Raw genomic sequence first — 17,451 nt, 5'->3', positions numbered from 1 at the left:
CTCCCTTCCAACCTTTCTGTCTGGATTTCCATCTCATGATTTAAAACATATATTCTATCTCGCTCACCCCACATCCCTTTCCTCCCCATAGACAAAGCATAGATGGACGGTAGGCTTAGTGACATCAAAAGGGATTTTTCATTTCAGAATACACATTTTTCCTTGGAAGAGAAAGTCAAAAATTTACTGGCAAAATAACATGGATGATGTGGATGCTCATTTCCAGTAATTACGGTGCCACTGTCCTTGTTCCCTAATTAAGGCAAAAACTAGTACTCTTTGGGGGGCCCTAATTTCTTCCCTTTCTCATGTTGTCAAAAAGGAGTCCACCAACAGCTCCTTTTGAACCGAAAATTATTAAGCTTTAGTCTCAAGCCAAAAAAAAATTTATTTTGGAAAGTTTGAATCAAATTTTCTGAGTTACTCATGAAAGAAAAGGTCATGAAAATGCAATATTTCTGACTTTTTTTTTTAACTTCCTCAGCTTTTGGAATTCTCTCCATTCAAAAATCTTTTTTTTTTTTTTTTTCAAATAAACCTGAACTTTTTATGCCCTCAGATTCTCATAACAAACTAGTCACAAGTTGTACTTGAAAGAGTGATATTTAAAATGTTAAAGTACATGAATAAGCTCTCTGCTTAGGTACCAATGAATTCCTAATACTAATTGGCCATCTCTTAGATATGCATATGATTGTCTGGGGATGCAAATAATATAAAGAGTGGGAGGTTCCACAGTCCTGTTTATTCTTGGAGTATCTTAACTTCTAGAAATTTATAATTCTTCAAAAAAATGATGGGGCCATGTTACAAAAATGAGCTCCATAATGCATTTCATCATTTTCTAAATATTCTACGTTAGGAATAAATTAATGGACCTTATTTAAAAGCTGACTCAAGGAATACAGTAAAAGCACCCCCTTGCTGTCTGTATTTCTGTCTTCTACACTATTGCACTGACTGCATGATGGAAATGAGCAGAAGAGACAAATTATGAACCAGACATGTGCTTTAGTAATCTAGCAGTATTTGTAATTCCACATTCCCTAAGGTTGCAGGAACTAATTAAGTGTTTTCGCTTAAAAGGCCACCTGGGGGCTGCATGGGGTCCAGAAGTAAATTGTGAATAGAGCCATCAAATGACATGATTGGATTGTTTAATTCTATCAAAAAAGAATTTAAAATATGCATCACTGAAGGTAATTCGCCATGAGAAAAATCTACTTAGAGAAAATCAAAAATAGGTTTGCCCAGCTCTGTCTCTCTATAAATCTTGATGTCTGTGTCACTCAGTTTGACTTTAAGAGCTGCCCCAGGCACCCAGGGGAGGCAGACGTGGCCCGGTGAGAGGCTCGGAACCAGGATGGCTCGCTCCTACTTCCAAAGCTGCCTGAGGACATGTACCTCCCACCCGGAGCACTTCCTCCCAGACCGTCCCAGCTCTGCGACCGCCGGCAACACACCCGTCTCCTCCTAAAACGAAGCGGTTAAAGGATGACTGAAGTAGAAACACAGTCTCTAGCTGAAAACCTCCAATTCTCCAAGCAGAGAATTAGGCTGAAAGACTAGCTGATGATGGACTGGCTTGGTTCTTCTTTTCTTTTCTAACGCGTATTTCATTTGATTGAGGAGCCAGTGAGTTTAAAGAGTTTTGAATTTTACTGAAGAACGTTGACGGTTTCTACACTCTGAGAGAATCTTTTTGCCTCAGAACCACCCCCTTGAATAATTACTCTAAATGACTGTTGATACACCCGAAATCGGAATTGCTCTTGAATACATGTTAAGGCCGAGCCAGTTCTTTAACGAGTTCTCCCTGGGACTCCCCTGCGATCCAAGGGTTAAGACTCTGCACTTCCAATGCAAGGGGCTTGGGTTGGCTTCCTGGTTGGGGAGCTGGGTTCCTGCACACCATGCCGTGCAGCGAAAAATTTAAAAAAAAAATAAACAAAACCAGTAAGTTCTCCCCAAATGATGTAGCCCGCAACAAAAATTCTTTCCTCCGAACCCCTACACCACGTACCATCTGTAACACTTGTTTGGCACATACATGCTGCTGTATATTATTACTGCTCATTAACACATGTGTCCCAGTTTCTCAGCTAAATCATAATTACCCTGAAGGCCAGAACCATTACAAGATAGATTCTTACTTGGAAGACACTTTAAAAGTATGATGGGGAAATTAAACTTCTTTATATCCCACAAGGTCTTCACTGATGTTTCTAACCTATGTGCCAGTTTACTAAGTCATTCTGGCGTTGTTTATATGGACTGTGGCATTCTATATTTAACACCTTGTGATACCACTGCCCATAACAAGGGATATTTGAATACAGACCACTGACTGACTCTATCCTTCACTGAGTCCTCATTTTCAACAAGGAGTAAGCTAAAGTCCTTACCTTCTCCAGGAAAGCTGAGCACCAAAGAATTGATGCTTTTGAACTGTGGTGTTGGCAAAGACTCTTGAGAGTCTCTTGGACTGCAAGGAGATCCAAACAGTCCATCCTAAAGGAGATCAGTCCTGAGTATTCATGGGAAGGACTGATGCTGAAGCTGAAACTCCAATACTTTGGCCACCTCATGCAAAGAAGTGACTCATTGGAAAAGACCCTGATGCTGGGAAAGATTGAAGATGGGAGGAGAAGGGGATGTCAGAGGATAGATGGCTGGATGGCATCACCAACTCAATGGACATGAGTGTGAACAAGCTCCAGGAGCTGATGATGGACACGGAGGCCTGGCATGCTGCAGTCCAAGGGGCTGCAAAGAGTTGGACACGACTGAGTGACTAAACTGAACTCTCCAAGGGAAATGGTGAGTGGGCGAGTATTTCCCAGATCCAATCCCACAGATCAAGCCAACCAAAAACCAGGATGTTTCTGGAATCACTGGCTCCGTTCTGAATGGACTGACCAGTCACAGAAAGCCAAAGTCAAGCCCACTGATATTTAAGTCAGAGCAGACTAGAGCAATCAGGTGCAGCAAAGCATAGCAGGGCAGAGAGGAATTCACCCAGAACCACCCCCAGACGCCCTGTATCTGACTGCACGCCAGTCCAGGCGCTTGTGTAAATCCCACAGTCACAGCCTGGCATTTCATAGGCATGCATAACCCCATCATGACAAGATGAATAAACGACCTAGAAGAGTTACAAGCTCGGAAGACCAACGAGACTGACCAGGTAACAAAAAACAAGAGAAACGGGCCCATCCTAAGGCAGGCAACAGGGGGCGGTGGGGCCTGGATCAGCCGGAAGACACGCACCCCACCTAAAGGAAGCAGTTGGTTCTTGTTCCTGCCAGCTGACACCTTGCAGAAGCTCAGGCCCAATGCTGCCAGAGTCTTCTTTTTCCAAAGAACTTAAAAAAAAAAAAAAAAAAAGATCTTAATTTTAATGTGAATGCTCCAAGTTTTACATGTTGGTAGCCAATAGGAATTTTTTTGGAAGAGTGGGTAAATCAAAGAAAACACAACTGTATACCAGATGTGGCTCAAGGGCCAACAGTCTGCAGTGTCCAATTTATATAATTCATTGTAACTAAATATAGCCTATGTTCCCCAATACACCAAATATTATTTTTAATCTGTTTTTACAAGAGAGCTCAAGGTTTTTATTTTCCTGCCTCAACTAAACATTATTTCTGTTTTTCTTCATGTTGCCCTCCCAAGTCTAGTTCCAAGTTTTTAATTTGTGGGTTTTGATCCTCCGTTCTTGGTTACATCCTCTTAGCAGTTGGAAGAGTGCTTCTTACTGTTTTACAACATAGTCTTCCACTTTTAAAAACAACAAAAATATTTTTTACTCCTTGTTTTTCCTGGGTTTAAGGTAAAAAAAAAAAACAAAAAAAAAAACCCTCTTCATTTTCTTTCCTGACAATGACCAGCATCATGACTGATGTCAAAAGAGCCGAGGGGCAGGGCGGGGCGGGGTGGGGGGGGGGCGGGATTAAACTAAATTTATTTTGATGCTTAGTCTTTTTACAGAGAGAATATTCTGAAAAATGTAAAGTCGTTCAAAAAAATACAGAAAGAATGTTGTTGTTGGTTCAACACCAGGCGCTTTGGTGAAACGATAAGATTTTTAAAAAGCAAAGCTTTTCACCAGGTGTATGACACCATTTCACATAGCCATTTGGGTTTAAATGGAATGAAACTGGGAAAAGAATGCATTTTGCATTTGTAATTCAGTTAAATAGCTACAACACATGAATTGGTCTGCTGGTAGTTCCCCGTATGTTCTTTTAGTTATTTCAACATTTTCTCCACAACCACTAAAAATGATCCCTTTTCTAGGAGGCATAACTTCTTATTCTTAAATCTAATAGTGAGGTTTTGTTTTTTTTTTTTTTTTGGCCTTTGGATCAATCATTACTATTACCAGGGTAGGTATAAACACCATTCTGAAAATCAATGATCAAGTACTCATCATCATTAAATAATACTCATATGCACCTGGGGGTATATTACTCTCCCATGACAGCACCCAAAATCTTACATACCATGCAAATTTTCATTTAAGAAAGAGAAAGGCAACTTCTTCTTTCTGAGATACACACTAAACTCTAATAATGATGTTGTTTCTTACTCAGATCACCAAGTCATGAAGGAAAAATGACTATTCCTGAGGAGAATCTCTTTTATCTTTTATTTCAATCATGTATGGCTTTATTTGAAAAGCTCAGTTATTGATATTATGATAAGATATCCAACTTATTACCTATTATATTTTTCAACACAGTTATATATCAGACACAATCTCATAAATGTCAACATTACTTCTGGCCCTTGGACCTACTTTCTCAGAACCTAAAAAAACAAAACAAAACAAAAACAAGTAATTCCATTGGAACAGTCAGCCAAGATTCATTATATAGCTAGTATTTCAGTTCCATGTGTTTGGAACTCACATGAGTTCCAATCAGTTCCATGTAATTGGTCTTCCCAATCACAAAGTTGAACACCTTGAAGTTAAAGATTCAAATCTTCTCTTCCTTACTTCCCACACCCAACCAGCGGCCAAAAGTACCAACTCTACTTTCACAGTATTTGATGCATGTATATCTCCTGCCTTCCTCCATTAACTTTTCAGCCCACTAATCCAGAATTCCAGTTACCAGTTAAGGATGGAATCTGTGAGTATAAGGTCATTGGCTATGTCTGGATACAATCAGGAGCCCGAAGCCAGGTTCTAACCTCAAGTCAAGACTAAGTGCTAGGGATCGGAGTCATTATCAAGGCATCTCCAGGCTGAGAGTCAGATAATGATCCGAAAACTCCTCAAGGCACTCTGGAGTGGCTGTCAGTCTTAAGGAATGTCTGAATAAGAAATTTCATTTTCACCGAGACCTGCCCTGGATGACCTCATCCTCTAAGAGGATCAAACAGGCTTAGACCAACTACTAGAGTATGACAGGGATAATTTTCATCTGAATTCCCTGGGGGCAGGTTCTGGCAAATTGAAGAGAGTATCAAGGGCAGGGCATTTTGTCCTGAACCCCATTTCAGACTACCTGTAGTGAAATCAACCTGTGGATCCAACATGTATGATGCCCAGAAGTTTCTGAAGCTCTTCCAAATGGGGTTGAAAGCTTGGTGTAGAAGAGTGGAACGCCCAGGGACCAGCCATGATGAGATAGAAATTGACTTTGCAGTGGAGGCTGGGAGTGACTACCAATCAGAAACCAAAAGCAAGATATGGCAGAGACACAATGGATCTTGGTATCATTGAGACCCAAAGGATGACCATACCAGCAAGCTGGGATTGTAGACGCCTAGCTAGGCTGAGGCACACTGAACCACAGATTAAGTCAACCACCAATTCCATTCCCGGGGTTTCCTTCATAGCTCAGTTGGTAAAGAATCCACCTGCAATGCAGGAGACCCCAGTTTGATTCCTGGGTCAGGAAGATCTGCTGGAGAAGAGATAGGCTACCCACTCCAGTATTCTTGGGCTTCCCTTGTGGCTCAGCTCGTAAAGAATCTGCCTGCAACATGGGTGACCTGGGTTCAATCCCTGGGTTGGGAAGATCCCCTGGAGAAGGGAAAGGCTACCCACACAACTGAGCAACTTTCACTTTCACTTTCAATTCCATTCCCAGCTTAGGGATAAACAGACATCATCCCAAAGACCAAGAAGAGCAGTAAGACTCCCACAACTCCCCCCCACCAGTAAAGAGTGAACCAAACACTTTCTCCACTAGTATCCCATGCCATTTTGGAAAAGAGTCAAGGACAGAGCAGAAATAATAATATGAATATGAGGTAATACTTTCTGAGAACTTAACAAAGCCAGGTCCCATTCTAAGTACTTACGCTAATTCACTGAATTCTCTCAACAACCTTCGAAGATTTTATTAAATATTATTATCTCACATTAGTAGAAATTGAGAAAGAGTAAATAACTTGTGTAAGGACACAGTTACTAAGTGGCAGAAAACAGACTGCTTGACTCTATAGCCCTCACATCACCTCTATGACAATGTTTCTCTTTAAGAAAGAAGAAATCCCTGCCCCGTGGAAACTTACAAGATGGTACAGGAAATAAAACTTTTAAAAAACTAATAACCAGGAAGTGAAGTAAACCTACTCTTCTGCAGTAGACCCAGCTGCCGTTTTGAAGAAGCGTTAGGAAAGGAGAGAAGCATAGAAATAATGGTGCTGATAGATATATTGACCCTTTTCTACAGGCCGGGCATGGTTTTAAGCACTTTAGATCTATTAACTCATTTACTCCTCATTACAACCCTTCAACATGGCTTCCCTGGTGGCGCCGTCGTCAAGAATCCGCCTGTCAACGCAGGAGACACGGGTTCAGTCCCTGGGTCGGGAAGATTCCCCTGGAGAAGGAAATGGCAACCCACTCCAGTATTCTTGCCTGGGAAATCCCATGGAAAAAGGAGCGTGGCGGGCTACAGTCCATGGGGTTGCAAAAGAGTCGGGCACAACAACAACAACCCTTTGATATAGAATGGAACTTTATGCTAGAAACATTCTACTTTCTCTTCTCCAATACAGTAGCCACTAACTATATGTTGTCCATTAAGCCTTTGAAATGTGGCTGGTACAAATGAAGAAATAAATTGTTACCCTCACTTAATTTTAATTAAATTTAAATTATCATACAGGGCTAGTGTACACTGAATTGGATGGCACAGAAGTAGATATTTTTCCTAGTTTACACATGAGGACACTGAGGCAGAGTAGCTACGTAATTTGTCCAAAGTCACTGAGCAAAGTCATTGTTTGAACCCAGGAAGTATAACTCTGGAGCACAGATTTTTAACTCTTAACATTTCCCTGACAAATTCTGAACAATTATCCCAGAACACTGAGCACTGGATGAAACATTTTATTTTTTTTTTTTCCCCTAAACAGTTGGGGCCGGATCTATAACTTGACAAAATAAAGACATTAATTTTCTCCTTAGAGTTTCTCAAGTGCGCCGTCTGTTCTCCGGTAAATATAGTGTGTTTCAGTGTGGCTGAGGCCGTCCCATTTGGCTTGGTTGCACCTGAATCCCTTGCATCCAGACAACTGCCCAATTATGGTTACCAGAAAAGGTCTAAACCAAGAAGGGCATGGCAAGCATAGTGGAGAGCCGAGCCCGTCAAATCAAGGCTGCCAGGATGGCAGCTCACAGGTGCAAGGACCCTGCGGTCAAGAGGAACAGATGAGGGTGAGGGGTCATTGTCAGTAATAACAGTAAGGGTGCTACGCAACTGTAAACCAGAGCCATGAGGCCAGGGAGAAACACTAATTTAGAGAGTTGAATTGGAAGGACTTTCTTAAACCAGAGGCATATCCTTAAAATCGGCAAATGCTCAGAACAGATACACCATAAACTTCATAGTCTGCTCAGCCCCCAGTGACATCTTGATTGAGTTCAAGAAAAGTTTAGGACTTCCAGGGTGGTCGAATGGTTAGGACTCTGGCACTTCCAGTGCAGGGGGCATGAGTTTGATCCCTGGTCATGGAACTAGGATCCCACATGCTACGCAGCATGGCCAATAAATAAATAAAATTTAATTAAAAAAAGAGAAAAGTTTACCTCTCCCTAGTTTAACGTTCATCTGTGATCCACTGACAATAACATCCCTCCCCTCATTCTAAAGTTTTTAAAGACCTCATTTTTGTTTTTAAAGAGCTCTTAGCTACCCGTGAAGGAAACACTGAAAGATATACCAAGAAGCACTTTTATTGGAATTAAGCACTCTTATACTTTTTTAGATGCTATAATTCATGCACAAAAAGAATGAAACGTGCCCAGTTTTTCTCTGAATTCAACTCCCTGTGTCTCACTCTGATTTCAGGGTGGTGAATCTGAGAGACTGGTTTCTGTGGGTTCCATCTTGAAAAATGGTTTTTGCTGGAAATTAAATCAGGGAATCTTTGTCTGAGGGAACAGTTGGGCTTGAAATAAAGCTGCTTTCTCTTTGGAATAAAAGATCACATTAAATTTTTGAGAAAGGGAAAATCATCAGAACACCCTGGAAACCAAGGACTTTTAAGTGCAAGTTTTATCAAAGCAAAAGCAAGTCTACCCACTAAAATGCCCCCGTAGGAAGAACGATGGTTAAAGATTTATTGTGAAGAACAAAAACCTGGGGAAAACTGTGTGCCAAGGGGGTGAATTTTGCAATTGAAAATGTGTGTGTGTGCGGGTGTGTGTGACATTTGTGAAATTTCACAAAATGTTTCCGCTTTGCCAGGCAGTGTTCACAAAGCCAAACCTTGGAGCTCTACACAGCACCTAGGCCAAAAGCAATCAGCAGCCGGAGCCCACACAACAGCACATTAGCAAACATGCCAGCTTCCCTCACATCACGCAGTCAGAGGATGGAAATCGCAGTGCTGAATTGCACAACTCCCAGAACATGAGAGAAAAACAAGACTGAAAAAAGGAAATAATTTAAAGAGCAAGTGATTATTAACAACAGTACAAGACGGAGAGGTAAGCTTCCACACTTTCTGTATAACACACAGGCCAACCGAGTTTCCGAACTTGTTATTAATCTCATCAGCCACCCTAAGGAAGTCAAGATTTGGTGTTTTAACCTACCTTCATGGTCGTGGAGGTGTACTAACAGAAGCGCTGATTCATGCTGACGCGTGTTCTAGACCAGAGTCAGAAAATGTTCTCTGTAAAGAGCCAGACAGTAAATATTTCAGACTTCGGAAGACTCGTAATCTTTGTTGCAAATACTCAATTCTGCCACCATATTATGAAAGCAGCCACAGACAGCACAGAAATCAATGAACATAGCTGTTGCAATGAACATAGCTGTCGCAATATATTTATTTCCTCGAATTCTATGCAGTTCTAATCTAGTCCAGATTTATCTAATCAAATTCCATGTAACATTTTTATACAAGAACCAGAATATGGACTAGATAAGATTATAAATTCTCTAACAAAAATGTTTGCTTCCGTGTCACTATCCAGTGTAAATGTGTCCCCTGCAAAAGAAATTATTTTAAGCAAATTCAGTTACTTGATTCCTCTTCTTTCCACAGACAATCACTTATAGATCAGTATTACCTTCTCTAAATTTCTGTAGCCTAATATTGTGCCTAAAACATAAGAGTAGATGCAGGACTAAACAACTGACTGGACAGCTTTTCATTCTTTCACTTGAAAAATAATCAAAAGCGGAATCCTAAAATATAGTGGAAAAATATCTTCAAAGTTAGAAGGAAAAAAATTGGGGCTATTGATTCTTAAGCCGAATAACTCAATAAAGCCATTTACAGATATTCCAGAAATCAGTACCACCCACAAAGCCTTTTTTAAAAAGTTACTCAAGAGTTTTGTGTCAGAAAAATTAAAAACAAATCCAAGGAGAAGAAAGATGTGAGCTTCAAGAAGTGATGATTAAGTTAAGGACCACAAAAAATTTCCAACTACAGCAAAATAATTTTTCATAATGGTGTTTTGAAGCTTAATTCAATTATTAGGAAATAATCCTTACAAAATAAAGGCAAAATTTAAAGACAAACATGAAAATGAAATGGTATTCTTATCAAATTAGAGGAGGAACTAAAGAAGAAAAGAGGTAAGAGGCCAAGCTTCACACTTTTATCTTGTTTAAGGAGGAGGTGAGAGACACTAACTCATGTTAGAAAATGACAAAATGGAATATGTTCAAACATGTTATTAAGAAATAAGCATAAGCCCTAGATAACAGTGGTAGTATGTGTATCTTTCAAACCAGTAAACAAAAAAATAACAGTAAAGAAAATGAAATCACTCCAGGAAAAGGTAAAAACACTAATTTACATAAAAATAGGAAACCAACCAGGGATATCAGAGTGAGACCAAATGTTTCCATTTTCCTGGTAAATGGCGACAGATAAATTTCCCAATTCAAAGACAAAATTTCAGATTAGGTTTTTAAGCAAAACCCAGGTATATCTGTTTCCAAGAGATATGCCTAGAACAAAACGATTCAGAAAGATCAAATATAAAGTGATCGACAAAGATATAGTAGGCAAATACTAACAATATAAAGCAGGAGGAGTAACAATTTAGTTAGTCAAGGCAAGCAGCAGTAAATAAGACAAATGCAGTCCACTCCACAAGGGAAAGTCAGTACATCTAACAGCTAACTATCAAACTACATTTAAAAAAAAAATCTGTCTGAATACAAAAAGCAATTGACAAATGTAATATCATAATGGAAAATTTAATACTTCTCAGAAACTGATAGGAAAAAACACACCAAAAAAGAGAGAGAATTTGAATAGCACAATTAACATGATTGATTTAGTAAATATATGGAAAATTTTGTAATAAAGGAAGCAGACTAAACATCCTTTCCAAACACCATTTATAACACTGATGATATATTTGGCCACAAAAATATTCTCAGAAGAGTTTTTAATAGTAGAAATCACGCAAACCATATCCCACAGCTATGATGCAACAAAGCTAAACATTAAAAACAAAAAAAACGGTCAAATTAAAGTCTATCCACTAGAAATTTTTTAATGTTTTCTAATTAGTCATGGATTAAAAAGAAATTGATGATTTATATTGCAGACTATTTATAAAGTGGTAATACTGAGAGCACCACACATCAAAATTTAGGGGTTCATAGAATCTTATGGAAAACAAGAAAGGACTGAAAATAAGTGAACTAAAGCACTCATACTAACAGCTAAATAAAGAACAAATGAGCCTCCCCACATGCACAAAAAAGGATAAAAACCAGATGTGAGTATATAAATAGAAATAGAGATATAAAATAGAAAAGAAAATAATTAGTTTACTTGGTCAATAAAAGCAAAGAAGTGTTGCTTAAAGAGTAAGCAGGGCAAATATAATCAGGAAAAAATGAAAATACAAACAGCAGTAGAAATAAGAGGTACTTAGCTATAGAAATAATAAATGTTAAAACCTTAGGAAAACACTTTATAAAATTTATGCACACATACTTGAAAATGTAGGTGAAATGGATAATTTTCTAAGACAGTGTGAATGCTCAAACTTGAGTCAAGAAAGACTAAAAAAAAAAAAAACCTGACTAAATCAATAACCAAAAAATAAATGGAAAATTTAGTCAAAGATTAATCCTCCTCCAGTTTTGTTGTTCAAACTTTAAAAACTAGATGATTTCTGTTATTTAATACTCACATGTGCTAAGTCACTTTAGTTGTATTCAACTCTTTGTGACTCTATCGACTATAGCCCACCGGGTTCCTATGTCCAAGAGATTCTCCAGGCAAGAATACTGGAGAGAACTGCCATGCCCTTCTCTGGGGGATCCTCCTGACCCAGGGAAAACATCCACACCTTTTGTCTCCTGCATTGGCAGGTGGGTTCTTTAACACTAGCACCACTGGGAAGCTAAAAATGAAAGTATTAAAACATATCACAAGGTAAGAAACTCCCAGTATCAAAATTAAGAAAGAAAACTAGACATCAGTTAACTCATGAATATAAATGAAAAAGTTCTAAACAGCACATTGCTAAATTGAACCTAACAAGGTATTAAAACAGAAAACAAAGTATACCTAGAAAGGTTTATCCCAGAAGCATGAGGATAATTCAAAATTAAGACAATGAGAACATAATTTAGCATCTTAATAAATTAAAAATAAATAATGATTATTTCAATCTATGCCAATACATTATATACTAAAGTTCAATATCTTTTTCCAAATGTAGAAAAACACTTCCTTAACTTATGAAGGTGATCAATCAGAAACCTATAGCTGTTATTACTCTTGATAATAAATATTAGACACACTGGCATTCAAAAATAAAACAAAAATATTTGCCATGACTACTATCACAGAATACAATGCACTGGGCACCAGAAGACAATAAGATATAAAAGCAACAAATGATACAAATAATAGAATATTGAAAAAGTAAAATTTCATTACTTGTGGACAATATGATTATCTAACCTACCGAGAGAGAGAGAGAGAAACAATGGAATAATATTAAAACAAGTAAGAGAGTTCAATTATCAGATAAAACAACAAAATTCAAAAATAATCTGTTCTCAAAAAAAAAAAAATCTGTTCTCAACACTAACAATAACCAATAAAAAAATGTAATGGAAAAAATTCCATTAAAAATCAACAGAACTAAGAAAGATAAAATTAAGACAAACTCATACATGAAATAAAACTAATAAGAAATATGCAAGACAAGGATGCAAATTAAAATTTTTATTCAGAGCCAAAAAATAATCTCACTAAAAGGAGAAACTACCATAATTGTGAATGGTAAAAACCAATATTGTAAAACTAAAACTCTGTTATTTTCAAATTAGTCTACACATTAATGCTCAAAATATCAATTGAGACAGTACTCCACACTTCAATCTGAAGGGAAAGTGAGCAAGAAAAGGCATGATACTTTTGGAAAATAAATAAATTTTAATAACAAGATAAAAACTTACTGTAAAGCTATGGTAATCAAAACTGAGTGGCACTGGCATAAAGATAGACATGCAGACCAATGGAATGGAATACAGAGCCCAGAAATAAATACTCACAGATATGGTCAAATGATTTTTTATAAGGTGCCAAGATTGAACCTGGGTCTCTCGCATTGCAGGCAGATTCTTTATTATCTGAACCACCACAGAAGCCCATGGGCATCATGCTAAGTGAGTAAGCCAGTCACTAAAGGACAAATACTGTATGAGTTCATTTATGTGAGTTCATTTATATGAGTTCCTTAGAATAGTAAGGTTTCCCTGGTGGCTCAGTGGCAGAGAATCCGCTTGCAGTGCAGGAGACCCAGGTTTGATCCCTGAGTTGGGAAGATCCCCTGGAGAAGGAAATGGCAACCCACTCCAGTATTCTTGCCTGGAGAATCCCATGGACAGAGGACTTTGGAGGGCTGCAGTCCATGGGGTCACAAAGAGTTGGACACAACCGAGTGACTAAATAACAGCAACAAGAGTAGTCAAATTGTTTTATAGAGAAAGAAAGCAGAATGACAGCTGCCAACGGCCGGGGGGAGGGGGAAATCGGGGAGTTAGTGATTAATGAGGACAGAGTTTCAGTTGGGAAAGATGAGAAAGTTCTGGCAATGAACAGTGGTGATGGTTGCACAACAATGTGAATGTCTTAAGGCTACTGAACTTTACAATTAAAAATGTAAAATGATCGATTTTGTATTATGTGCATTTTGAAGCAATAGAAAAAAAGAGCAACTTGTTTTACTAGATATAGAAATTTATTATAAAGCTATAAGAGTTAAACAGTGTGGTAACACTCAGTGTGGTAACGGCAGAGGTGAAAATAACCAGTGTAATATAATTAAATGATCAGAAACAAACACTGCTATTATGGAAATAAAGTATGTGATAAAGATCATATTTAAATCTATGGGAACATGATCGGTTATACAATAGTTTGTGCCAACTGGTTTTCCATTTGAAGAAAATAGAATTAGGCTTTTATTTCACATCATACATAAAGTCTAGACTAAAGATATATATATATGTATGTATATATATGTGAGTATATATATATATATATACAAATATAACACAAAAAACTATAGTGACTATTTTATGATATTAGGATATCTTTGCACATATATGATGTTAGCATAGTGCTGCCGCTGCTGCTAAGTCACTTCAGTCGTGTCCGACTCTGTGAGACCCCATAGACGGCAGCCCACCAGGTTCCCCCCCGTCCCTGGAATTCTCCAGGCAAGAACACTGGAGTGGGTTGCCATTTCCTTCTCCAATGCATTAAAGTGAGAAGTGAAAGTGAAGTCGCTCCGTCGTGTCCGACTCTTATCGACCCCATGGACTGCAGCCTACCAGGCTCCTCCATCCATGGGATTTTCCAGGCAAGAACTCTGGACTGGGGTGCCATCGCCTTCTCCGTTAGCGTACTAGATCCTATTAAATAATTAAGATGATTACTAACAACTTTTACTGGCAAAATCATGGGGAAATAAGCACTCATACCTCGTTGATGTCACATTATTAAAACATCTAAAGAAATACAGCAGCAATTTTTAGATTAAAAAATATTTTACCTTTCTCTTAGCCATCCCATTTTGAATCCAACAGAAATAAGAATACTATTAAGTAAATAAGAGTACAGTTGGCTCTCTGTATCCTTGGGTTTTACACTCAGGGATTCAACCAAACATGGATTGGAAATATGAAAAAAACAATTTCAGAAAATTCCAAAATGCAAAACTTGAATTTGCCATTGGTGGCAAATATTTACACAGCATGTATATTGTATTAGATGTTATAAATACTCTAGAGATGATTTAAAGGAGACAGGAGGATGTGAGGAGGTTACATGTAAATACTATGTAACATTTTATATAAGGATTTCAACATTCACAGGTTTATCTGAGAAGAGGTGGATACCAAGTGGTGAGTATACAAGTACTGAAGCTATATGTACACAGGTGTTCACTGTCGCACTGTTTGCCACGACAAAAAGTTAGAAACAATAGGAATGTTGATCAAAAGAGGGGGAGGAAAGGTTGGATGAATAATTACACAGCCAATTTTAAAAATTACAAGGTCAATTCAAATGAGTTAAGTTCCAAAAGCATCTACCACATCTTTGTTAAATGAAAAAAAAAAAAAAAATCGGAGTAATGCATTACTTGGGGGCAGAGTGTAAAGTAAAATTCCACTCACAAATCTACAGTTTCTACAGAATCTACAGCTGATGTAACGTGACATCAGCAAAGCGGGGTCTTGATTGAAGACGGGGGAGAAGAAGTTGTCTTACTGTAGACACTTTCATATTATTAATATTTAAATGGCTACCATTTAGCTTATATTTTATACATTAAACAAGTGTTATAACAAGTTAGAAAAAAACAAGGGAGTGGGCAATGGAGATGCTCTGCAAATGACACAAATATCCTTCATCGGTTCTGCCGCTTAGTGATTTCTGGGAGAAAGGGAAAAACAACACGGAGGTCTGGGGTACTCCCTCGGGTTGGTCCCCGAGTCTCCCCCTGCATAAGCGTCTCCTCTGGTGCCTTGAAGAAGCATTCTCTTTCTTGTATGATGATGGGCTAGGACCTGGCATGTGAAGATAGCAATCTTCAAATTAATCTCTCACACCCTCTTTAACTCTTCACCTTTAACCCCATGTTTACCCCAGCATCACTTTTCTCCCCCAGAACTTCTCAGCCTCAGCACTGCTGACATTTAATGAGTGAATTCTTCGTTGTGAGAGCCATGCTGCGGGACACTCAGTGGTCTCCCTTGCCTCTTCCCACCAGATGGAGGCGCGTCCTCTGCCAATATTATCACAAATGAACCACACTGCCGAGTGTCCCCCTGGGATCAGGGGAGCAAAACTACCCCAGCGGAGGCCACCAGGCTCAATCAGCAGGACCAGGGATCTCAACCAGGTAAACTAGTGATTCTAGTTAACAGGCTTCCATTCAAGGACCTAATGTGTATGCTGCGCTCAGTCACTCAGCCATGGCTTGACTCTGGGTGACCCCACGGACTACAGCCTGCCAGGCCCTCTGTCCATGGGATTTTCCCGGCAAGAATATTGGAGTGCCATTTCCTCCTCCAGGGGATCTTCCCGACCCAGGGATCGAATCCCCGTCTCCTGCATCTCCTGCACGGGCAGGTAGATCCTTTACCAGAGTCACCTGTCAAGTGGAGAAGGCAGTGGCCCCCACTCCAGTCCTCTCGCCTGGAGAACCCCATGGACGGAGGAGCCTGGTGGGCTGCAGTCCATGGGGTCGCAAAGAGTCGGACACGACTGAGCGACTTCACTTTCACTTTTCACTTTCATGCATTGGAGAAGGAGATGGCACCCCACTCCAGTCCTCTTGCCTGGAGAATCCCAGGGACGGGGGAGCCTGGTGGGCTGCCGTCTATGGGGTCACACAGAGTCGGACACGACTGAAGTGACTTAGCAGCAGCAGCAGCACCTGTGGCATCCCAACTATCTATTGAGTATTAAGCTATGAAAGAGTCCCTGGACACGTATCAAATCCCATAATGTGTAAAAATGTTCTGGATTCTCTTTTTCCACCATTTCACATATTATCTTTTTTTTTTTTTACTTTTGACTGTTACAGATTTTTTTTGGCTGTGCCATGAGGCATGTAGGGGTCTTCACTGCCCAACTAGGGATCAAACACGTACACCCTACACCGCAAGCATGGAGTCTTAACCACTAGACTTCCAGGGAAGTCCCTCCCATTTTATCTTCAGAAATAAAATTGTAAAAAATAAGTAAATAAGTAAAATCTTAAAGGAGATAAACTGCATTATTTGTGTTAGAAGTGAGAGGAGAAATCCATCACCCCTTTGGATGTCACCAACCTGCTCCCACGGCACAAGAAGGACTTGCTGAAGGGAAAACTTTTGAATCTACTGCAGCGGAAAAAAGGAAATCTGCTATGGCTAAGAAAGAGAACACATATAAAGGCCTGAAAACTCAGAGGTAATATTTATTACATGCATCGGCTTTGTAGATTGCTTCCTGTCCTGGGTCAAATCTTTAGGAAATCACAGAAGAATTTAGAAGGTAAAGTCCAAGCTGTTGTGACTTACAACATATAACAAACACATAGAAACAAAGAGTCACACGCATTTTTCTAAAGCCCCTCTGAGTACCGAAGTGTTTTAAAGAGTTGGTTTTCTGTTGTTTTTGTTTTTTTTTTTTAATCACAAAGCAGAGTGTGCCTTCTTCCCCAGACAGCAGTACGTGCTCCAGCTTCAGAACCCCCTCTAAAGATCTAGGACAAGTTGTTTATTTATTTCTTAAAACCAACGCAACGTATTCTGAAAAACAGAGAGAAGTGCTATGAACTTTACAGGGCTATAGACCAAAGGCGAGGTGGTGCGGAGGGGATGAGGGCAACATTTCTCAGTATTAGAGAATGGTGATAAGGTCACTCAGACTTACGGGAAGTCACAAGTTGTTTTTAAGCCCCAAATGGCAGCTGTTTTGGTTTTAGGGGTTTAT

The 17,451-nt window shown here is 39.1% G+C and overlaps 1 long non-coding RNA gene across 1 annotated transcript in view; it reads right to left on the bottom strand.

The window, feature by feature from the left end:
* Positions 1-17,451, bottom strand: part of LOC122425404 — an 85,006-nt gene that overhangs the window by 34,429 nt on the left and 33,126 nt on the right. The window contains exon 2 of the long non-coding RNA XR_006264836.1: positions 9,065-9,144. This is a non-coding gene — a long non-coding RNA (uncharacterized LOC122425404). The remainder of the gene's footprint in view (positions 1-9,064; positions 9,145-17,451) is intronic.

The sequence above is a fragment of the Cervus canadensis genome, chromosome 23 (genome assembly GCF_019320065.1).
Source record: "Cervus canadensis isolate Bull #8, Minnesota chromosome 23, ASM1932006v1, whole genome shotgun sequence".
NCBI lineage: Eukaryota > Metazoa > Chordata > Mammalia > Artiodactyla > Cervidae > Cervus > Cervus canadensis.
Note: the sequence above shows the minus strand (reverse complement) of the source record. Positions and strands in the feature narration are given on the sequence as shown.